This window comes from Stegostoma tigrinum, chromosome 4 (assembly GCF_030684315.1).
Source record: "Stegostoma tigrinum isolate sSteTig4 chromosome 4, sSteTig4.hap1, whole genome shotgun sequence".
NCBI lineage: Eukaryota > Metazoa > Chordata > Chondrichthyes > Orectolobiformes > Stegostomatidae > Stegostoma > Stegostoma tigrinum.
Window position 1 is genome coordinate 35971468 of NC_081357.1, and position 25756 is coordinate 35997223.

The 25756-nt window shown below is 39.6% G+C and overlaps 1 long non-coding RNA gene across 1 annotated transcript; it reads right to left on the minus strand.

Annotated features, from left to right (window-relative positions):
* Positions 1-2810: 2810 nt before the first annotated feature.
* On the minus strand, positions 2811-25737 carry LOC125452807 (uncharacterized). The gene is made up of 3 exons (XR_007247602.2): positions 25038-25737; positions 14345-14451; positions 2811-3791 (listed from the first exon to the last, which is right to left on the minus strand). It is a non-coding gene; the product is annotated as an uncharacterized LOC125452807 (long non-coding RNA).
* Between the last annotated feature and the right edge of the window lie 19 nt (positions 25738-25756).

A 25756-nucleotide genomic window follows, 5' to 3' on the forward strand; every position in this document is an offset into this window, starting at 1 on the left:
TATTGTGTTACAGGAAGACATTCAAGTAGCGAGGTGTGGGGCAGAAATGAACATAGTGCTAGCAGGGAACAGTATAGTGAGGGAAATTGGCACTGTTCTCTGTAGCTTGATGCTAGGGTTCACAATACACGCTCTTGGCTGGAGAAGAACGGCGGCGGGGGGGAGATCAAAGACCACATCAAACCAATGGCATAGGTCGAACTAGGAAAGAGGCTCTGTTGAGGGAATATGAAAAGGGAGGCATCAGATTAGAAAGCAGAACCCCAAAGCTTCCTCATAATCTCAAAATTAAACATAGAAAATAGGATCAAGTATAGGCTATTCAGCCCTTTAAGTTTGCTCCACCATTTAATATGATCATTCTCATTTTCCCACTTTCTCCCCACATCCTTTCATCCCTCTACTCCTATCTTTCCTGTAAGTCATCAATGTTTTGGCCTCAACAATTTCCTGTGGCAGGTAATTCCAAAGGCTCACCACTTTCTGGATGAAGAAATTCCTCCTCATCTCCATCCTAAAGAGCCTACACCTTTTTCTTAGACTGTGATCCCTTGTTCTGGACTCACTGGTCATTCAAACATCTTTCCTGCACCTACACAGTGTAGTCCTGTTAGAATTTTATAGGTTTCTACGAGATTTCCTTGAAGTTCAAGTGAACATAGTCCTAACAAATCCAGTCTCTCCCCCTTTATGTCAGTCTCATCATCCCAATGAATCCATCTGGTAAACCCCCCATAACGTGAATATCTTTTCTCGGATAAGGAGACCAAAACTGCACACAACACTCCAGGTATGGTCTTACCCATGCCCTGAGCAGTTGCAGCAAGACAACCATTGACTACAGGAGTTGGGGCATCGTGTTGAGGTTATACAGAGCATTTGGTGAAGCCACTGTTAGAGTACTGTGCACCATTCTGGTTGTCCTGTTATAGGAAGGATGTTATTAAATTGGAGAATGTTCAGAAAAGGTTTACAAAGACATTGCCAAGACTGAAGGATTTCACTCACAAGGATAAGCTGGATAGACTGAGGCTTTTTTCACTAGAAGGTTGAAGAATGACTCTATAGAGGTTTGTAAAATCATGAGAGACATAGGTAAGGTGAATGGCAAAGCTCTTTTCCCTCAGGTGGGAAAGTTCAAACCTAGGCAACATATTCTTAAGGTGAGAGGAGAAAGGTTTAAAAACAACCTGAGGGGCAACTTTTCCATACAGAAAGTGGTATGTGTGGAATGAACTGCCAGAGGAGGTAGTAGATACAGGTACAGCTACAACATTTAAAAGGCATTTGGAAAGGTACATGAATAGGAAAGGTTTAGAAAAATACGGGCCAGACACAACAAGTGCGACTAGTTTAGTTCGGGAAATTCGGTCAGCATAGAGAAGTTTGGTTTGAAGGATCTGCTTCTTGATAGATAACCTAATGGCTCTCTGTCACGTCTCCCATACTTGAATCCTCCTATTATGAAGGCCAATTTCGCATTTGGCTTCTTCACTGGATTGGTATGTGAGTTACATATAAATTGGCACAAGTCAAATAAGATTACAAAGATGAATCCACAGCTCAAAGACAGATGGGGGACAAGTGGGTTCCAGATCACAGGCACTGGTACCAGTATTGGAGAAAGTGGGGTCTATACTATTGAGACTGTCTACACATAAGCCATGCTGAGACAGGTATTCCAGTGAGCCACAAAATTAAGGATGTGGAGAGGCCTTTAAAGGACGGAACAGAGGGAAGAAAAACCAAAGAATACATTAACAGTTGGGACCAGATGTTACATAGGTAACATAAAGACAAAAGTAAAGGGTCTACATCTGAATATGTGTAGCATAATTAGCAAAACAAATTAGTTACTAATACACATTGAAGAAAATCAAAATAGGTTGCTAGCCGTTGCAGACAATTGCAGGATGCCAAGAATTGGGTCCTGAATATTGACAGGTATGTATTTCATTTAAACAGAATAGGAGGGAAGGAAAAGGTGGAGGAGCAACATTGATAATCAAGGATGGCAGTAGTGAAATATTTAGAGATTACCTCAGTTCAGAAGATCAAATCATTCATTCATTCAGGGTGTGAAATCAGTTTAAGTGGACGTGGTGACTATAATGAGAATGAAGTCACAAGTGGCAGTGGTCGACAGATCCCCTAACAGTAACAACGGTGTGGGACAAAGAATACAAGAAGAAATAGTGACTGAGTGTGACAAAGGGATGACAATAATAATGGGGTGACTTTAACCTAACACAAGTTTGAAAGATTAGGTTGGTAATCGTTGGCAATTGGCAATGGGTTTGATGAAGTGTTCACAGATGCTTTTGAGATAATTTCTTAGAACAGCAAGTTTTGGAACAACCAGAAAGTAGGCTACAGTAAATGTGGTACTGTGTAATAGAACAGGACTAATTAATGACGTCAGAGTAAAAGGCACCTCTAGATAGCAACAACCGCAATGTGACTGAATTTTATATCTAATCTGACAGGGAGAAGGGTGGGTCTAACGCTAATATGTCAGACATAATTAAGACAACTATGTGGCCAAGAAGACTGAGCTAGCTCAAATGAACTAGGACAGTTGCTTTACTTAACACTAAAAGGATTATGGAAAGCACGACCAAATTATTTTTGATGTTTGCATTGGAAGGTTTTTTTTAACTATTCACCACATGTTATTTAATGAATCAGGCTTAAAAAGCATTGGTTAGGGGTGTAACATTCATTTTCTTTTTATTATAATCAGTAAAAATAATGGTATTTCATTTGATGCATTAAAGCTTCACAATGCAAGTGTTTAATTTGTACTCAGACTGGCCCCACTAAGGAAAGTATTTCAGTCACCTCTGGGGGTCTTCACTAGCTTCAGAACAGATATCACTCCATGGGCTAGCCACAACTCAGGATGAATTTAAAATGTAATTTGGGATCCATTGACATTATTGGACCTCAACAGCCTTTTATGAAAGAGACTCCTGCCTGTGTCTGTCAGCTGCCTCATTTGCTGTTCAAACATTAGGATCAGATGTTGATGGAGTGGGAAGTGCAACTATTCTTTTTTAATTGCTTGACCACTCCATCGAGATTCAGCAAGAAGAGTTAAAATGTCTTCTTCAGTGACTATTCATCAAGCACAAATCTAGAACAGCACTTGTTTGTAGATTTCTTTATCTTGGAGGACAGTATGACCAAGCCTAATGTTGTTCTTACCGAATGCCCATTTTCCAGCAGATGAGACTGCATTTCAATCAGAAAAGGTGAAATAAACCAAGAACTCAATTCCTTCCTACTTCAGAATATGCTCTTCTGAAAGCAGCAGATTAAACAGTTTGTAAAAGTTTTTTTTGAAAATTGCATTGCTTAATTTTCAATTTACTTTCGTCACTTCAAAATGCTTTCCTAAATCATCCTTTGTGCATAGCACTAACTAAGGGAGTTTATTCTGTTCTTCACAACCTTCCATCTCATGAGACTATAACTTGTGCTTTCTCTGTGTTAAGCATCACCTAGTGTGGCTCAGATGTCCTCCTCTAGTGTGGAAGACTGCTGCATTTGGTGCAGGTATTGAGCTGAAGTAGTGGAGAAAGTACAGGGCCTGTTTTCTCTGGGCCTTCTTCTCTGTCAGCTGAGCTTTCTGTTTCTCCTCAGCTTTTCAATGCTCCTCCAGAGGTCATGGCCATCAGCAATTGTCTCCCAGTTTGTCTCTGCCAACATAAGCCATCTCATATCTCATTGACAGGACCCCTTATACAGGCATGGGCATCCAGTATGTCATAACCGAGTGAATAATTCACCTGTTGCACGAAAAAGTAATTACATGAATTAAAGTCAATGAACAGTCAATCCCAAATATCCATAGTCTGAGTTATAAAATTGGTCCGAATATTTATATAAAGGTTAAAGGAACTATAAAAGCTTAATGAGTTTACTTCCTGGCATTACTGCCAATAGTTTACCTTAAACTCATATGTCTTGACTAAATAATTGGAGGATCTAATTTTCTATAATAACCATGTATAATGTGCTTTATGGGTAACATGCCTATATAATTTTCCATAAGCATTCTCCACATTTTTCAGATAATTAATGAAAACATCGGAGTATCTGAAATTTACAACACTCATTCTTCATCACTTAGTCTTCATGGTGTATCATTTTCATACTCCCAGCAGCTCAGAAACCATTGTTTTCCACCCCACCTGTCTTCAGTCGCATAACCTTCTGCCATGGCAGAAACCAGATATTTATTCAAATGTCATTTGATTTCGTTAATCAACACAGTATGAATTGCTTTTGCTAGGAATCTAGGGTACATACCCACAAATTCTCATACTTATCCTTGATCATGGCATGCTTAACTTCAGACCTCTTGCATACAATCCAAGTTGGTACTTCAGCCCATATTCCTTAAGCTCTTAAAGACTTTCGTCAAATGCTGACTTCTCAGCTTTTTGATCAAAGATTAGCTCTTTGAGTGGTACTTCACAAGTAGTTACTCGAAATTAACATTGTTTCTCTCTCAAAATTCTTTCCAAGACTTCAATGCCCTTATAAGATGCAAAAGCATCATGAAAGCCCAACATGAAGGCTCCTACAAATATCCAATGTGGGGTCACCCAGAACACTGTCCCAGATACATGGTTCCTTTCACAATCATTTTCTGGGCAGCTTACTGTCTGTTTATATCCCCACACAGTTGCAGTTTGGACTATGTGATAATTTCTGGTTGCTAGCTCTCATTAGTGCCTTATAGGAGGAGAAGAAATTCATATTTCAGTTCAGTTTGTTGTACTCACATCTGCATTAATAAAGAAAGAATAAATTGGAATTTAACTAGGTAGAGGTGACAAACAGCTTTACTCCAGTGTCACTGCAAAACACAGCCTAGGAATTTGTGATAATTGAAGTCAATGCTTCTAAAATCACCTTTTAGTGGAAAAAAAAGTCCAAACATGTGAATTGTGGAACAGTAAGAATAGCTATAGAGGTATTGTTTTAGGGCCAGTCCGTGATACTGTGAGAATTTAAACAACCCAGTTTAAAGGTTAAAAATGTTTAACTTTAACATAGTGGCATTGTTCCAGCTTCATAACCCACACTGTGAGGAACATGAAAAACTAACCGGAGTCTTTGGTAAGATAAGCAGATAAAAGATTCAATTTCAAAACTGAACTCACAAATATGTGAAAGCAGAGACAATGACAATAAATATCTGTATGTCCTCCATGTGATAGTGTTTACACATAAGGTTCACAGCTTAATGTTAACCAAAGAGTAAACAAATACAGTCAAGTCTGAGCATTCAACTTTGTTTCATTTGTTGGAAAAGAATTATGCAAAAAAAGATTTCCAAATGGGCTACAAATGTACACGCCATTCCATAAGTGTTCAGAAAATATGAGCATTTTTGTGAATGGCATCTTGGTTCTTCTGTCAATAGGTGATGTCCATTTTCTCTATGTATATAAAAATCTACGATATAAACATTTGGCATTCTAGTGCAATGCTGTTATAGTCAAAACTACTCTATGGCTGCCTGCAGCTCATATCTTTTCGGTTTTCTTGACATTGATCTGAATTTACTTCTACACCTTACAAAATGAAACATTAAAAAAGACAGGAAAGAAATAGGAAGAAAATGAGAAATCTTTATCTAAGGTATGTTTCCACTTGTGAAGAGCCAGGCAATTAAAGCTGTTTTAAAAGCAGTATGTTCACACGAAGGAAATGGTACCCATTTGCAGAAAATTCTCTATACCATGACTTCCTCAATCAATTGAAATACAAACAATTGATTTGATGAAGTTCAGCAAATTTTGCAGATATAACTTGCGTGATCTAACAAGGCAATCTTTAGAACATTAAGCAGTCATGCATTCTATACTGATGCACAATGGCAGCAGTGCATACCTTCCACAAAATACCCCATAGGAACTCATTAGCTTTCTTCAATGGCACTTAAAAAGCAATGAACTTTGCTACCTAGAAGAATAAAGACAAAAAACGCATGGGACTACCATCACCATCAAGTTCCCCTCCAAGTCATGCAAAGTTCTGGCCTGGATATATTTCACTATTCCTTTCCTGTAGCTTGGCCTAAATCCTGGAATTCCCTTCTAATGGAACTACAAATCACATCAACTACAGCAGTCCAAGAAGGCAGCTTGCTATTGCCTTTTGAAGGGCAATCCAGAAGGGATCATAAATGCTGTTTGGTCAGCATAGCTCACCTCTCATGAATGCATTGTGGCCAAACAAATTCTGAAGCAGCATTCTTCTCAACAGTTCAACTAAATGGAACACAAATATATTGTCACAAAATGCAAGAAGGTGTGACTTCTTTGGCAGAAAATATGAGAAGTCATTGTGGTCGATATGAGTTGACAAGAGAGGTCATATAGTAAAGACTGCAAATTCGTTTTCTCGCTCATGAAATTTACATTCTGCAGTAGCGATCTTAACTTCAGTTAAATTAATATAAAATGTAAGGCAAGAAGTTTTAGTTATTTTAACGCATAAGGTAGAAGATAGATTAAAACAGTATTCTTTTAAAAAATTTATTGCTTTATCTTTTCAAATACATGAATGTATATACTAGTTAAAATATGTTTGATAAATAGATTTTCAAAGTTATAAATGTCAAGCATGAATTTTAACAGGGACTCTGCTTGTCTTCTGTTACTTCAACTGAAAAGTTGTCAAAACCACAGGCAAGAAATACAAGCAGCTGTTATGCCACTACCCCAAAGTTTGGAAGTCCTGTCAAAATTATGGCAGGTAGACAAATCACCAGAATTTCTCTCACAAATGATTAGAAAACAGTGAAGAGTGAGTTGCTTTTGAATTAACAATTGCTTTTCATGTCTAGGACTTGGAATCCAACATGGACTCACAGCACAATACAGAACCTTATATCTATTGGTTTTAAAAATCACATGAAAAATAGGTTTGGGCAGACCAAGTATAGATGTTCAGTCACTAATATGGTGCTGTGGTGTGACCATGTCTGACAGCAAGAACTAGCTGTTATAGAAGGTTGACTTAGGTTAGCTATGAAGTATTGCTTTTTTCCCCAGAATTAGAGACCTCAAGCATTAGTTGCTGGTACATGCAATTAGCACACATTCATTGTAATAATTAATAGAGACACAAATTTGTTCCTGAGAGTGGCAACATAATGGTAAACAGTATGTAGGTAGGTTAGTGGAGGTTGTGTCACACTATTGCTTTTGTTGGGTGAATTAATAATGAAATCAATTACCACTTCATGCAATAAATTTGCACTAAGCCAGATGATTAGAAAAGTAATCACTTCTGTTTGTTAACTGTAAACTCTCAATTTGATTAAGTCTCTACAGAAAATAAATGTTTAGATGCCCCAGCACAAATGGTGGTTAAGGTTATAAAGTAGTGTTGATGACATCAGTTGAAATATGACTTTAAACAAGGATCGCAAAGGCTGCTCCTGAAAATGCACAAATTTTCAGAACAGTAAGAAAGCCAGCTACTGAAGGAAACTTTAAATTACTGTGTGAGTCAAAATGGCCATACATTTTCCACCACCTGTTGCTGTGGAATTGAAAGTAAAATGAGACAAAATTAGAATTTGTGGAAAAACTATAAAATAGTAACAAAATTAATTCAAAAACTTGAATATAGAAAAGATCTAACTCTGCTTTCAATGCTATATACTGGATTACAAACAAGATATCACCAAGGATTATAAAACCCAGATAGGAGAAATATTTCAGTCTTTGAAATCACACTCTGAGCTTCATAAGAATGTTATTTATAAATAGTATTTTCTCAACATTAGAGCTCAAGAGAAGAGGGAGGCTATGGATTAGTCAGTGACCACACTGACACATACAACTGAATCCTGAGAGTTTGGATAACTGAAAGATTATCTCATCACAGATATGATTGCCTTAGACCTAAATGATCCTGCCATGTGAGCATGTCTGCTGAGAGTGAGAAAGTTATTGTTATTCACAGAAGATCTAAAGTTGTCTATAATCAGCTAGAGTTTACAAATGGGGAAACAGTCAAGGCTTTGCATTATGATGAGAGATATTCCAGGCAGAGTGTTTGAAAGAAGAAATAAATGTTTTCATAAAAGCTAAAACAAAGATCAAGACTAGAGGTTCAGGATGTAAATATTGTGGAGGATATCATACAAAAGAAGAAGAAGTAAGTCCAGCATGGTCAAAACTGTTAGCTAACCTGTTAACTAAGTTGACTCATTTACTTTACACACACGTTTATCTAAAAATAAGCAATGCAAGCCTATAAACAGAGCTGCTGGTGAGATGACACCGCATAATTCTGATGAAGGACCTTATACTGTGTAACAGTTTTCCTTTATCAGGTTTACAGATGACAAATGGCTTCTGAATGTAAGAATGATGACTGTAGAAGGAAAGCATCATGTGAACACAAAGTTTAAGAGAGACACTGGTGCCTCATGCAACATCACAGATTTCATAGTCTATGTGAAATGGCTCAATGTTGATCCAAAAATGAAGTCCTCATAAGTAATGTTGAAACTGTATGATAGAATGACATTCAAACCAAGTGGACAAATTAGGTTGAAAACCCAATGCAATTGGACAAAGCAGACTGTGGAGTTCCACATAGCAGATGTTAAACAAATTCGACTCATCTAAGCTGAAGCAGCTCTAAAGCTTGGACACTAACTGTAAAATATACCAGAAGAGGCTTGCTGTAATTTATCGTCTGCTGAGCCATTGACTGCCAAACAGATCTGAGAAGATTGTGAAGATGCTTTTACAGGTTTTGGATGTATTCCTGGTAGATACAATCTCAAAGTGAATGAGAGTGTAAGACCAAGCAGCATCTACCAAGGATTTTTCCAGCTGCCCTCAGGTCTAGCCAGAAAGCAAAAGGAATATAACAGAGTTGTGGAAAAAGAGGCAACTCCCACAGATTGGAAGCAATGAGACAACCTGGAAGAGTGGGAGAATGCACAGATCCAAAGGATATCAATGAAGGACAGTAACTGGCAAGAGAAGTTGGATGAAAACAACAATACATTCAAGACGCCATTCAGCAAATGCAGATGATTCTTCTTGCTGCTTGGCATTTCAGCTGCTCCAGAAATATATCAGAGCAAACAAGATAACAAGCCACAAGATAGTTACTCATTTTTCCAGAGTGCGAGTCACTGTGGATTACCTGCTGGTCTGCGGATATAGACACAATAGAAGTGGTCATTGTATATTACAATCAGAATCTAATGTGACTGCTGGAGACAGCTTGCCAGATGAACATGAAGCTGAACAAGAGAAAGATGCAATTGAAAATACCTGAAGTCAAACACATAGGTCACGTATTGAGAGCAAAATGACTTTGCACAGATTCTGACAAAGTGAACATTGTAGCTGAGATGCAGCAATCAATGGACGTTAAATCAGTACATCAACTTGTTGGATTTGTAATCTACATAGGAAACCTATTTCCTTATTTACCACCAAAGTATGAACTCTCTAGGCAAGCTCACTACTGACAGAGTGCAGTGGTGTTAATACACAGGACAAGAAGCAGCTTTCACTAGAAACAAACAACTAGTGATAACAATGCCAGTGCTGAGGTACCTTGATGTCAGTGATAAAATAAACCTGCAGTGTGACACCAGTGAGACATGACATGGAGCAACCTTTACACAGGAAAGACAAGTAATTGCAATTGCATCTCAGAAGTAAATGCAAATTGAATGACACCCCACATGAATAGAGCAAGAATATCTGGCTATTGTCTTTGCTTGTGGGCAGTGTAATCAATTCCTCTTTCAGAGAGACAAAGTAAAACTGAAGCCCGATCACAAACCATTTTCTACAAACTGCTTCTATCTGCTTCAAAGTATCTGTGAAGACTGTTATTTAGTTCGTAGAGATATCATTTGGATGTGAAATATGAGCAAGAGGAGTAGATATGCATTGCCGGCGTGCTGTCAAAAGCAGCAGACTCCATAAATAAAGATGAGATACTAAGAGAGAGTGCAAAATCTTCCAGATTCAACAAGAAACAACAGTTCAACTTGTTCTGGAAGTCATCATTCCCAACAGAGACACTACATCTGAAAGACAAGTATCCTGCTCAAATCAAGTAAGCTAAATAACAAGTTGCAACCCTGCTACCGCTGAAGAAAATAATAATGAAAGAATGGCCTGAAGACATAGAGAACACACCTGTTGCTACAGGAGACATATAGAGATGAAATGACAACTCAAGTAAGCATCTGGTACAAAGGAAACAGATTAATTATCTTTTAGGAGATGAGAAAAGAGGTTCCAAAGCACATCCCTGCAAGCCCTCAGAAACTGGAGCGAGCCTGATGGAAGCAAGAAAAGTGTTCTAATGGCCAAACGTGAACAAATCAGATTAAGTATCACATCAGCTAGTCCTTGCAATCGATACTAAGCTAAGCAAGTTAAAAAGCTGTTATGGTACATGTCATCCCAGATAACATGGAATAGATCCCTCTCATTTTTGCAGGGACTCATTATTTTCACCATCGGCAATTATTCTACTATATTGACTACTAGGTGACTGACCAGTTGACATCCATGACTATCAGTGAAATTACAAAATACCTGAAAACACACATCAACATTGCTAAAATGAGACTCGAAGGTGTAGTTTTTCATCATGTGCTCATTAGAACTAGCATGCTGAAAGAAACTGAAAGCAAAAACACCAAGTTATACAGAATGAGAAGAGGGTGCTGACTAGTTAGGACATAATTGGCACAGAGATGCAGCAAGAATAGTGAATTGTCAATCTTAATTCTTCAATGAGGCAAGTAGAGTTTGGCTGTTTCCATGATCCATTTTTCTTTTAAAAAGACGCGAGGCATGTACAAATTCCTTTTGCCTAGGTAAAACAGTATCCTGTGTATTTATATATGTAACTTATGACATGCAGAAACACAGCATGCTGCAGAGCAGCCTAATTATCTTGTACTCGTTTTTAGTGCAACTGTTAGGAACGTCCAGATTATTTAACAAATGACTTCTAATGGCAGAATCACATCTACTGGTTGATAAAGTTTTGTACGGCTTCCACTATAGGCATGAGCAAAATGACAAAAAGCCAAACTTCACGTTGATAAAATTGCCATGTCAGTGCCAAAGCTGAGCTCTGGAGAGGCAATCAGAATGCGAACACAGCATAGAACATAGAATATAACAGCACAGTACAGGCCCTTCGGCCCTCGATGTTGTGCCGACTTGCCATACTGATCTGAAGCCCATCTAACCTACACTATTCCATGTACGTCCATATACTTATCCAATGACGACTTAAATGTACCTAAAGTTGGCAAATCTACTACCGTTGCAGGCAAAGCGTTCCATTCCCTTACTACTTTCTGAGTAAAGAAACTACCTCTGACATCTGTCCTATATCTTTCACCCCTCAATTTAAAGCTATGCCACCTCGCGGTCGCCGTCACCATCCTAGGAAAAAGGCTCTCCCTATCCACCATATCTAACCCTCTCATTATTTTATATGTTTCAATTAAGTCACCTCTCAATCTTCCTCTCTCTAATGAAAACAGCCTCAAGTCCCTCAGCCTTTCCTCGTAAGACCTTCCCTCCATACCAGGCAACAGCCGAGTAAATCTCCTCTGCACCCTTTCCAAAGCTTCCACATCCTTCTTATAGTGCCAGTGACCAGAACTGTACGCAATATTCCAAGTGCGGCCGCACCAGAGTTTTGTACAGCTGCAGCATAACCTCTTGGTTCTGGAACTCGATCCCTCGATTAATAAAAGCTAAAACACTGTATGCCTGTCAACCTGGGGGGCAACTTTCAAGGATCTGTGTACATGGACACCGAGATCTCTGCTCATCTACACTACCAAGAATCTTACCATTAGCCCAGTGCTTTGCTTTCCGGTTACTCCTACCAAAGTGCATCGTCTCACACTTGTCTGCATTAAACTCCATTTGCCACCTCTCAGCCCAGCTCTGCAGCTTATCTATGTCTCTCTGCAACCTACAGCATCCTTCGTCACTATCCACAACTCCACTGACCTTAGTGTCGTCTGCAAATTTACTAACCCATCCTTCTACGCCCTCATCCAGGTCATTTATAAAAATGACAAACAGCAGTGGACCCAACACCGACCTTTGCGGTACACCACTAGTAACTGGACCCAATACCGACCCTTGCGGTACACCACTAGTCACTGGACCCAACACCTACCTTTGCGGTACACCACTAGTAACTGGACCCAACACCGACCCTTGTGGTACACCACTAGTCACTGGGCCCAACACTGACCCTTGCAGTACATCACTAGTAACTGGACCCAACACCGACCCTTGCGGTACACCACTAGTAACTGGACCCAACACCAACCCTTGCGGTACACCACTAGTAACTGGACCCAACACCAACCCTTGCGGTACACCATTAATAACTGGTGAATGTACAAAGTTTTCAACAAAAGCCCACATAGTAACTTGGGATCCATGTACAGCAGCTGTTATCCTAATCATAACAGTGAACTTGAACAACCAGATACATTGCCACAACTGCAGACACCTATTTAAACTGGGAAAGCTGAGCCTTCACTGCAAGCACTAGATGAGGGAGAAATTATTTCACCAGCTGCACAGGAATAACCAGAGATCTACTGCACCCCAGAAAAAGAAATGGATCAACAACAACACTTACCATGGTAAAAGTACCCTCACACAGGAATGACACATCCTGGAGAAGGAACATCAGCAGCCTAGGAACGGGCAGACACCAAAGGAACAGCAAATTATAATGTTCACGTGTACCATCGGAGGCCTGCATTGATTTAAAGACTATGTATTCAATATATGTAAAGAGACTGATGAAAGTGAAACTGACTAGCTATAATATACTCTTTTGTTAATGAATTATATTTTTCTTTGTAACTACACATTTTGCGGAACTTCCTTAATTTATAACTACAAACGATAGTTTGAACATTTTTCATGAAAGAGCGATGTTTGGACAAACACAACTGTACACTTGGTGTCCTGGCTGGTTTGTGGTAACCATGTGACTTCTACCTCTGTTATAGGTGCTTTTGTGCACAGTCTGTGGGAGCTATTGAACACATAATCACTTAAAACAAAATCAGTTAGGTGTGTAAATCCCAGTAACCTATGCTCCCCACTTTTGAGACTCTACCCTACAGCTAACAATGTCTCATTGTATTATTCCCCCAGTAAAACATTTCCTCTTTCCCACCCTGGTAATTTCACCAGTCACAGTTCCATCTTCACACTATTAGTTCCAAGGAATGCAGCTTTGAATGTGCACAGGCACAGCAGATTTGCCATTTACCCCTGAGCAGGCTAAACCAAAAGTGAATAATATCAAGCTTTGCTTTCCTCTAGCAAAGCTGCTTACAACTCTAAAATCCTCTTGAATGCAAAGGAAACCACTGTTTTTTTTACTTCACCACCAATCATTTGCACGTGAAACAAACATCTGAATAAAAGCAAAATACTGTGGATGCTAGAAATCTGATTCTTCTTCAGAACTCATCAGCTGTTAAAAATTGTCAAAATCAAGTGTTCTGAAGAAGTCACACCAGATTCACTAATATCAGAGTGAGGTTTATGCAATTATCGTCAAGATCCAGATTATCTTTTCAGGTGCATGTAAAAAAATCCCTCCAATTTCCTTACCTGTTAAAGTTACAATTGTCCTAAGCTCTAGTTTCCATCTGGAATCCCATATTATCTGATATATTACAAAGAGATATCTCTCCTCAGGTACTGTCCACCTCATTTCAAATCTATTTTTAAAACAAAGTACAATCTGCCTGTGCAAATTCTTAAAAATCCTTGGTTATCTCTCTTTCAACTTCATGATCATAGAATTCCTACAGTTTGGAAACAGGCCCTTCTGCCGAACAAGTCCACACCAACACTCAGAGCATCCCACCCAGATCCATCCCCTATAACGCACCTAATCTACACTTCCCTGAGCACTATGGGTAATTTAGCATGGCCAATCCACCTACACTGCACATCTTTAGGATGTGGGAGGAAACCAGAGCTCCCGGAGGAAACCCACACAGACATGGGGACAACGTGCAAGCTCCGTACAGAGTCGCCCGAGGGTGGAATCAAACCCGGGTCCCTGGCGCTGTGAGGCAATAATGCTAACTGCCGAGCCACTGCGCCACCCTAAATACCACCATCTGACGTGGCGGGATTCAAACCCAAGTTAATCTCTGGATTAACAGCGATAATACCATTAGGACATGACCTCCCCAAATCTCTGAACTTCCCCAACTGTGTTTTAAGCCTTGCCACATCACTGAGACAGTCCTTACCAAAGTCATAAATGAGATGCCCTGTGACTGCAGCTTTATTGCTCCTCATCCTTCTTGACCTGTCTTCAGTCTTTGACACAGTTGACAACATCATTCTTCCCGGATACCTGTCAAATATACATTGCAAAAATTAACATCATTACACGGTTCACTATTCATGATGACTGATTGTATTCCTATCAAGCAACATGGCATGTTTTATGATCTTGAAGTTGCTACGTAAATGCAAGCTGATACAGGCACAGCAAAGTGTTTAAGAAAGGAACAAAAGAATTCCACCTGGCTTGTAAATTGTAATGCTGACAGCTTCTTGAGAATTTTTTTAAAATTTTATGGTATTGCCAAGTTGTTCCAGTTATTTTGCTAAAAAGGTTCATGTTTAACATTTTACGAAAGCGAGAAAGTAAAATGTTATATTGGATAGCTTTCATCTGCTTCACCAAGCTTTTGCTATAACTCATTCACTGCAAATGCTGAAAACTTTGGAAATGCTTTAGTACTCTCTAGTGGCAACTAACAGATACTACAGCACTGCAATTTAGCTCTCACCAGAAATATGACTGCCTGATTCAAACACAACTCTGAGTTTGAGTCAAAGAGTTGAGTCCACTAAGTGTCACTTTTGGTAAGTTTCTTGGCGGTTTCACTTGGCGAGACCTAGTGAGTTTTCTCACACCGTCATCTCAAACTTGCCTCATTGCCTATACACCATGGTCCTATGGTACCCCACTCATCATATTCTCTCACTTACCACAGTTGGAAGTACCAACCTCTACCAGGTCCTCCTGGGATTCCTGGCACCTGTGCCATCTTTAAAGCCCAGCCATGCACTTGGTCAAGCACTGACAATTCACAGCTGCCCAGATGTTCCTGTCACATGCCCAGACAGAGGGTAAGTTGCACCCCACTTTGCCGATGAGTATTTAGAGACCCTGGTGAACCTGGTACACAGGAAATTGCTATTCATGGAGAGTGCCCTGAGATATTCATGACAGATGGAAGGCCGAAGAGGCAAGCAGTGAGCTGAAGTTACCACTCTCGACTTTCGTGTCGAAATTGTCACCAGCTAGATTCCATGCAGCGAGTGGGAGATTGGAAAAATACATATAATTGAAATGAGGTTACATAACAATGAGCATATTAATGGATGTCTCACTGCTCACTGGCAAGAAATATCATTCAACGCTTCATTTGAAAATAGGACTTAATTGCTCTTGACATCAAGGAGTTCTCACCGCTGATATCCAAAATTTCTTGCCAATATCACTGTGGTTCATTGCCTAGGACGATACCTCTGGTAATTTCATTGTAACAAATCACTTTTGATTCGCTTCCACTACACATAGTATTTGATCAAAGCAAAACACTTCACAACACAAGATGTCTTCCAATTTAAATATGGTTTTGAAATCACTAAAATTCATGTTTTTGGTGAGGAATAGGTCTCCTGTTCTGTATGAATGAGTCTTTAATATATTGTAGGTTGTAGAGAGATCTTGGGGAGTTGAGGTGAACCACTTGTCACAGAATACACAGCCTCTGATATACTGCAGTCAAACAGCATTTATGAGGCTGATTATTGAGTTTCTAGCCAATGGTGATCCTAGAATATTTCATAAATTGTCTTTTTTGGTGGAATCTTCCTATATGGGTTAGTTCAGAAAGATCATAGTGTATATATTTATGTACATATGAGGAACATCATGCTGATATCTTAGTTCACTAAAACTATTCATCTATTTCCATATCCAAATGCTTCATCAATGAATCCAGAGTATTTTCCTCAAGTACTCCACCTGTATGATAATTCAAGATTTTGAAACTCTATGTAAAGAAGCATGCTCCAACATCAAGCCCGAGATTTTCTCCATCAGTTTATACCTCCATCACCTTGTCCAATGGCATAGAATCATAGATTCATACTGCATGGAAACAGACCCTTCAATCCAACCAGTCCATGCCAACCAAGTTTCTCAAACTAAACTAGACCCACTTACTTATTCAAATGTCTTTTAAATGTTATAACTGTACCTGAATCAACCACACCCTCTGGACGTTCATTCCACACATGAACCACTGTGTAAAAAAAACAGTTGCCCCTCTGGTCTCTTTTAAATCTTTCTCCTCTCACCTTAAAAATATGCCCTGGTTTTGAAATCCCCAACCTTAAGGAAAAGACGTTTGTTATTCACCTTATCTATGTCCCTCATAATTTTATAGACCTCTAAAAGATCACACCTCAACTTCCTAGGTTCCAGTGGAAAAAGACCCAGTCTATTCAGTCTATCCTTATAACTCAAATCCTCCAGTCCTGGCAACTTCCTGGTAAATCTTGTCTGAACACTCTCCAATTTAATAATATCTTTCCAATAGCACAACAACCAGAACTGTACACAGTACTTCAAAAGTGGCCTCACCAACATCCTGTAGAATCTCAATATAATGTCCCAACCTCGATTCTCAATGGTCTGAACAATGAAGACAAGTGTGCTAAACACCTTCATAACATCCCTGTCTACCTGTAATACAACTTTCAAAGGACTAGGTACCTGAACCCTGAGATCTTTCTGTTCAACAACCCTACCTAGGGTCCTGTCACAAAGTAGCATTCCAAATATAGTTGATGCCTCTTTCTAAAAAGGTTACATTAGTCAATTGTAATAGTGGACATAGAGAGGTTATGAGCAAAAAAGATGCTTCTGCATGATTAAAACATTTAAAAAGGCAAAATTCTTCATAGATAGTAATTGAAATTAAATCAAGATCAATTTGGGTTGAACAGTTAGAAAAGAGCAGTTACATGGTGTTCAACATTTGAGTTCTTTCTCTCTCTCACACAGAGTTTTCACCTGATGTTTTTTTCCTCCTGGACTGGAGAATTGCATGTGAGACCATCTATTTTACTGAATTTGCCTCTGCTTTGCCAAAGCCGTGTTTATGGCATGTTACCATATTGAAACAGTTGCAGTTTAGAAGTTAAATTATCTGTTACTTTGTTAAGTTTTCCAAGAGAGTTGTTATTCCAATCCTTTGTTCTTTACTTTTATTCTAGAGGTAAAATATAAACAACATGTGTTGTTGACTCATTGAATCGCATCTGGAATGCAATGCTTTATACTTGCCTTTAAAAATAAGAAAACTTTGGAGTCTAGGTTATCTTCTTAATATATTTTGACGGGGTTTGGTCTGGTCCAGAATAATATAACCTAACTAACAAACATTGTTGCAAGTTTTTTTTTAAATGTCAAATGTGTCTAGAGCTATTATTCATAAAATAGCCATCGTAACTTGCCTAATAAAATCCTTACAGTTCTTTGAGGCTATGTAAAATGAAACTGGTAGACGTAATACATTTGGATTTCCAAAAGGAATTCATTACACTTACTTAATAAGAGGCCATGGTGTTCAGAATGTTAGGGAAACTGGAGCTGAGGATTATCAGATCAGCAATGATCTCATTCAATGGTGCTGCAGACTCAATGGGCCAAATAGCATACATTTGTTTCTGTGTCTGAAAGTCTTAATTCATCACATATTAAAAAATGTGATTAGAACTTGTACTTTCTAATATCATATTTTTCCTTATACTAGTGATTAAAATTGAGGCTTGTTTCAAATTCCAAGATCAGGATTACTCTTCACCTCTTTAACTTTCCTTTTACAGAAGTAAGCACTGTAGAATGTAGGATGAGTGCCACCACGAAGAGCCTCCTGTTACCTGCATTGGATCTTTGAAAGCACTATCTAATGAATTTCATCCCCTGCACTTTCCTAATAGCTTTGCAACTTTTTCCTTTACATCTATGTATCCAATTTCCTAAAAGAAAAGTACATGAGTCTTTGTATGATGAAATTTGTGGAGTCCTGCAAGTGTCTGTGCTAGACCCTCAATATTTTACAATTTATTTCAATGATTTAGATGAGTGGAGAAAACGCATGGTACTTAATTTTGCAAACAACATGATAGCAGATAGGAGAGTATGATGTGAAGAAGAAAAGTTTGGATATAGGCATAGATAGGTTGAGAGATCAGGCCTAAATCTGGCAGGTGGAGGATAATGTAGGAAAAATATGAAACTGTTCACATTTGCAGGAAGAATAAAAGCAGAGCACAACTTAATCAGACAACAGCTGAATTGCAAGATTCAGATGGATTGAGGTATTCCAGTGCATGAGTCACAGAGAGTTGATTTGTGGGCACAACATTGAATCAAGAAGGTGAATATAATGCTATCCTCTATTAGGAGAGGAATTGAACATACTGGGAGTATTTGCAGACATCTTTAGTTCCTCCTTTCAAGGATGTGAGGTTCACACCTGCTTCAAGAAGCCTACTATCATTCCAGTGTCAAAGAAAAAATCAGGCAATGTGCCTTAATGACTACCGTCCAGTGACTCTGACATCCATCATATGAATTGTTTCAAGAGATTTGTAATGGCACATATCAACTCCATTCTCCCAGATTACCTTCATCAATTACAATCTGCCCACCATCACAATTGGTCCACGGTAGATGCCATCTCCCTGGCCCTATGCTCATCCCTGAAACATCTGGATAACAAGGCACCTAAATCTGACTTCTATTTATTGACTTTAGCTCTGCTTTAGACACCATAATTCCAACCAAATTCATCTCCAAACTCTGGGACCTAGGACTCTGTTGCCCTCTCTGCCATTGGATCCTTGGCCTCCTGATCTGGGGACCACAATCCACAAGGATGGGTGACAACGCCTCCTCACAATAATCCTCAGTGCCAGTACCCCACGAGGCTGTGTACTCAGGCCCTCACTATAGTCCTTACATGGTCACGACTGTGTAGCCATATTCAGCTCTCCCTCAATTAACAAATTTACTGATGACAGCACCATAGTAGGTTGGATCTCAAATGGCGATGAGACAGAGTACAGGAAAGAGATTGACAGCTTAGTGGCAAGGTATAAAGACAACAATTCCTCCCTCAATATCAGCAAAATGAAGGAGCTAGTCATCTACTTCAGGAAGCAGAGTGGAGGACATGCCCCTGTCTGAATCAAAGATGCTGAGGTGGAGCTGATCAAAAGCTTCCATTTCCGAGCTGTAAATAGAGTCATAGAGTTATACAGGACAGAACAAACCCCTCAGACCAATTTGTCTGCACTGACCAGATATCCCAAACTGACTTAATCTCATTTGCCCGCATTTTGCCCATAGGCATCTAAATCATTCCTATTCTTGTACCTATCCAATGTCTTTTAAATGTTGCAATTATACCTGCCACCACCACCTCCTCTGGCAGCTCATTCCAAACACAGACCACCCTCTGTGTGAAAAGGTTGCCCCACAGGAATACCATCAATGATCTATTCTGGTCCACCCACGTTGATGCTTTAGTCAAGAGAGCACACCAATGTCTCTACTTCCTCAGAAGGGTAATGAAATTCCGCATGCCTACAATAATTCAGACTAATTCTTATAGATCCACCATAGAAAGCATTCTATCCAATGTATAATAGCTTGGTATGACATCTTTTCTGCCCAAGACTGCAAGAAAAAACAGAGTTATGAACACAGCCCAGTCCATTATGAAACGCAACCCTCCTTCCTTTGACTCCGTCTACACTTCCCGCTGTCTCACAGCCAACATAATCAAAGGCCCCTCCCAGCCTGGTTACCCATTGGATAACCTTTTCCTTCAGGCAGAAGATACAAAAGTTTGAAAACACATACCAACAGATTCACAAACAGCTTCATCCCCGCTGTTATCATGAATGCAACTCTCATTTACAGTATTAAAATTGTTAATTCTTTGCACCTTCTCTGTAGCTGTAACACTATATTCTGCATTCAGTTCTATAATTCCGATGTACTTACGTAAGGTTGGTTCTTCTGGTTAGCATGCAAAGCAATACTTTTTCTCTGTACCTCAGTACAGGTGACTATGATAAATCAAATCAAGTCAAATCAAAGCTGTACAGGGCATTAGTGAGACCACATCCCAAATACTGTATGCAGTTTTGGCCTCTTTATCTGAAGGAAGGTGTAAATACATTGGTGAGATTTCAGACAACGTTAACTAGATTGATAGACAAACTAAGTGTTTTTGTTTTATGAGGATGGGTTGCACAGGCTGAGCTTATTTCTGCTGGAGTTTAAAAAAGCAAGTGGTGACTTGAATGAAGTATATAAGATCCTAGAAAAGCTCAGCAGGTCTGGCAGCATCTGTGAAGGAAAATTCAGAGTTAATATTTCGTGTCCAGGGAGCCTTCCTCGGAACTTTGTCTGATGAAGGGTCACCAGACCTGAAACTTTAACTTTGTTAACAATTCTCCCTGTTCAGATGGACATAAAGAATTATTTGAAGAACAGAAGAGTTGTCCTGATATGTTTTGCAACATTAATCCCTTAAACACTACTACTGACACAGATGGCCTGTTATTTTATCCCATTGCTATTTACGGAGCCAATTCACAAACATAGGAATAAGAAACATGGGTAGGTCTTTTAACTCCTCCAGTCTGCTCCACCATTCAATAAGACTGTGGTGATCTGAAATGTGGCTTCAACTCCACATTCCCATCTACAAACAATAATCTTGGTCATTCCTTTGTTAATGAAGAATATATCTAGTTCAGCATCAAAAGTATTCAACCATTCTGTTTCCACTGCTTTCTGGGGAAGAGAGTTCCAAAGCCTCACCACCATGAGGGAAGATAATTCCAAGTGGAAAACAAAAACAATATTAAAAATTCTAATATTGTTTCAGCATTCATCCTATAAAGTTTCATCAGAGTCTTGCATGCTTCAATAAGATCACTTCTTATTCGTAATATACTATGTAACAACCAACAGAAATAACTCCAGCCTGTGTAACTTTTCCTCATAGCATGAACCTCCTATTCCAACAATCAGATGAGTGACGTCTCCAAAGTGCTTCCAACATAATGTTTCTTAAATCAGAGGACCTAAGCTGTACAAAATGCTTCCAGATACGGCCTCGACAACACTCTATACAAATACAGAAAAATAAATCTCTATCTTTACATCCCATCCTTATATCTTGCAATAAACAACAATAATCTTAAACAAATGCTTATTTTCACACACATACGAAGTAAACACATGAACGTACAAGGAACAGAGGTAGACCATTCAGGACTTTGAGCCTGATCCACTATTCAATAAGATCATTATTGATCTGTTTGAGCTTCAAATTCCACATTGCCATTTACCTCTGAAATATCTTGATTCCAAACCTATGAAGAATCTATCCACCCCTGTCTTAAAAATATTCAATTACCTCACCTTCATTCCCTTCTGAGGCAGAGAGTTCCAAATCATGAAAGTGCCGGGTATGAAATCAGATGATGGAATTTGGAAAACAATAGCCCAGACGTTACATCATTGTGTTAACACCCAGGTCCCTATGTGATGCAATCTCTCAACTTAAATATGTTGCTTTTCTATTATTCTTTCCAACGGGAAAAACTTCGCATTTTCCCACAAAATACTCTGTTAAATTTTTGCCCATTCATTTAATCTATCCATACCACTTTACAGACACTATACGTCCCATTCACAGCTTGTTTTCCTGCATGTCCTTGCATCATCAGCAAATTGAGTAGCCTACATTTGATCCCTTCGTCGAATTAATTTATTTAGATTGTAAATATTTAATGCCTCATTACTGATCTCTTTGATGTGCCAAAATTGTTTTGTAATTTATTGTTTCATTGAATATTTTGGAACAATGTCAAAGCCCAAGATATGCCTCATGTCCAGCAGCCCTCTACACCCAGCATCCTTCTCACTATTTGCAGGTCACCTGGCCCAACTCACCTAAACAATCACCCTGGTATGAAAATTCCAACTTCAAAACCACATTCTGCCGGGTAGGTTCATAAAGCTTGGAATTCTCTCAACACAGCACCCTTGAGATATGAATGAAAATACAGACCATGCTTCCTGAAAAATACATTTCCATAAAATACAGTTTAGGGAGCAGCCGGCAGAAAGAAAGAAGAATTGCAGACCAGCAAAGGAAGGGGATCCTGCCTAAAACCCATCTGATGGCAAAGGATTTGGGTTGTCCTTTACCTAACGCTTTGAGGAACCAAATCAAGTTTTCATTGCAGGAATTCCACTACACCTCAATTGGACAGAAACTAGAGAAACAAGCGACTACAAGTTATGTGGCAATTCCTCTTCTCTGAAACTGTGGCAGGTTGTTTTAGATTTTTAATACCTAAGTGCATGTTACTTTTTCTGATATAATTTCATTGGTATGTGTAACTGTATGAATGGGTATTGTAGTGAATACTTTTTGACAGTTGAATAATGAAGATTTATTTTTCATTTTAAAACCTTACAAGAAAGCCTGCCATTTATTCGTTACAGCACTCAGCAGACTAAAACACTTTTCCTTCAAAATATATTTGTCTTTGATCAGTCAAGACGTGGAAAAAGAAAAAAACTATCCTATTAACTCTCCTATGTCTGTAATATTAATGGTAATCATCTTACACTGTGGTTGTTGGACAATAACCACTCACTAAGGTTTTGGAGTAGTTCTGTAGCGTGGGTTGTGGGTGCTGAGGTTGGTTGGCTTGCCGAGCTGGTTTCTTGTTCCACAGGCGTTTTGTTACTGTGCTTGGTAACATCCTCAGTGCAGCCACAACTATGGATACTCTACATAGACGACACCTTCGTCATCATTAAACAGACCAAATTAGAAGAGACACACCAACTCATAAACAGCACCCTCACTGGAATAAAATTCACCAGAGAGGAGGAGAAGAACAAACAACTCCCATTCCCGGGCATCATGGTGGAGCACAAGACAAATGGGGAACTGCAAAACGAAAGTACACTGAAAAGCCACACACACAGACCAGGTATTGAACTTCAATAGAAACCATCCCAGCACACACAAACAAAGCTCCATGTGAACACTATTTAACAGGGCAACAACACACTGCAGCAACATGGAACTACGCCAAGAGGAGGAGGAATACCTCTTCCAAGTTTCAAGGGTAATGGATATCCAAAGAACTGGCTTAGGAGATGCCCACAGGAAACACATCGGAAAGATTCTGCACACCCTGACACACTCATCACACTACCCTAACATCAGGAACACGTCAGAACTCACCACAAGACTTCTACAACTGCTGGGCATCAGAGTGGCACACAAACCCACATCAACCCTATGACAAGTGCTCAACCGAACTAAAGACCCACTCCTGCCATGGACAGGACTAATGTCATCTACAAGATCCCCTGCAGAGACTGCAAGAAACACTACATTGAACAAACAGGAAGGAAACTAACAACAAGAGTACATGAACACCAACTCGCTACAAAAAGACATGAACAATACTCACTCATCTCAATCCACATGGACAAGGAGAACCACCACTTCGACTGGGACAACACCAAGATCCTGGGACAGGCTAGGCAGAGACAAGCACGTGAATTCCTGGAAGCATGGCACTCCATGAAACAGGCTATTAATAAAAACATTGAACTCGAGCCCATATACATTCCACTACAGAGGAAACCCAGAAATGAGGCAATCGATCACAACGGACCCCAGAGTTTAAAAACCAGGCGGGAAAACATACCAACACTTCATTAGAAGCTGCACTGAGGATGTTACCAAGCATGGTAACGAAACATCTGCAGAACAACAAACCAGCTTGGTGAGCCAACCAACTTCAATAACCACTCAGCTGAGCCCCAGGGCATCACAATGGGCGTTTCTCATGTGTTAAAAAGTAAAGTCGCTATAACCTTGCCAAACCATAGGGCTGTTCTCTCATGAGAGAGATAACTGGTTGTCGTTTAACCTGATGGTTGCCACACCTTCTCATCTGGTGCAGAAATTGAATTGCATTTGGCATTATTCTGTGTTGCAAACCAGCCAATTAAGCTCACTGATTCTCCCTCTCAGGACAGCATGCAAGGCCAATCTTATCTTCAGCTGCTTCATTCTCTTCCTTCATCATCAGTGACCGCTTCATTTATGTCACAATTCTTTGGAATGATAAGAGTCCATTCCCACATGCAACAAGACCTGGCAAACAGTGAGATTCTCATTAATAAGTGTGAATTAACATTTGCCTCACACAAGTGCCAAGGACCATCAATCTCCAATCAGAGTCTAACCATCTCACCTTGAATCTGGCAACTGAATCACAAACCCTGCCTGTTTTGTGAGTTTTCAAACGAGGTATCAGAAGAAAACACCAGAAAGATCAATACATAGTATTCAAAGAGTTCTAATACTTTGAGGATATAAATATTCTTGTTTAATTAATTACAGAGCATGGGTAATCACTAACAGTTTCAAGCTTTCTTCGTGGTTCTTCAACAGTTTGTATTTCTCATTCCTGATTAGCATTTTGCAATGTACTTCAACTCACACAATCTTAAAGCATTCTGTGTCAACAAACCTAATTAATTAAGAAATGCCTTTGGGTTAATTGTAGCTATAAAGTCAAACTCCCAATGTTTGTTCGAAATACGCAAAGTCAAAAATCACAGGACACCAGGTTATAGTCCAACAGATTTATTTGAGATCACAAGCTTTCCGACCGCGGCACCTTGGTCAGCTGCAGAAACCTGTTAGGACACCAGGCTATAGCCTGTGATTTTTGACTTTGCGCACCCCAGTTCAACACCGGCGTCACACCCTAAATATGCAAAGAACGTACAAAACCGAACTGCTTTCGTAACCGAGATAATGGGAACTGCAGATGCTGGAGAATCCAAGATAACAAGGTGTAGAGCTGGATGAACACAGCAGGCCGAGTCTAGGCCCGAAACGTCAGCTTTCCTAAGATGCTGCTTGGCCTACTGTGTTCATTCAGTTCCACACTTTGTTATCTCTGCTTTCGTAACTGTGTGTGCATGGAGGTTTTTTGTTTAAACGAATAAAAACTGTTTTTGCATCAAAAATCTGAGTGGTACGAAAGCAGAAATCGCAGGAGAAGCTCAGCCGGTCCGGCGGCATCTGTGGTCAGAGAGGGCAGAGTTAACGTTTCAGGGTGTCTCCGCTTTCTTCACACAGATACTACCGGACATAAAGAGATAACAAACTGTGAAGCTGAATGAACACAGCAGGCCAAGCAGCATCTTAGGAGCACAATTTGGCCTGTGGTGTACATCCTTCCTGTAGCATCTTAGGAGCACAATTTGGCCTGCTGTGTACATCCAGGTTTACACTTAGTTATCTCGGACTCTCCAGCATCTGCAGTTCCTATTATCTCTACTACCGGTCATGCTGCCTTTCTCCGACGATTTCTGTTTTGGTGTGTTTCAGTTCGCCAGCATCCACAGTTCTTTAGTTGTTTATTACTGTTTAAAACTCCGTCTAATTCTCCGCTGCCCCCTTTTGCCCTCTACAGCTGTCAGCTTCCAAGGCCGGCGCCGC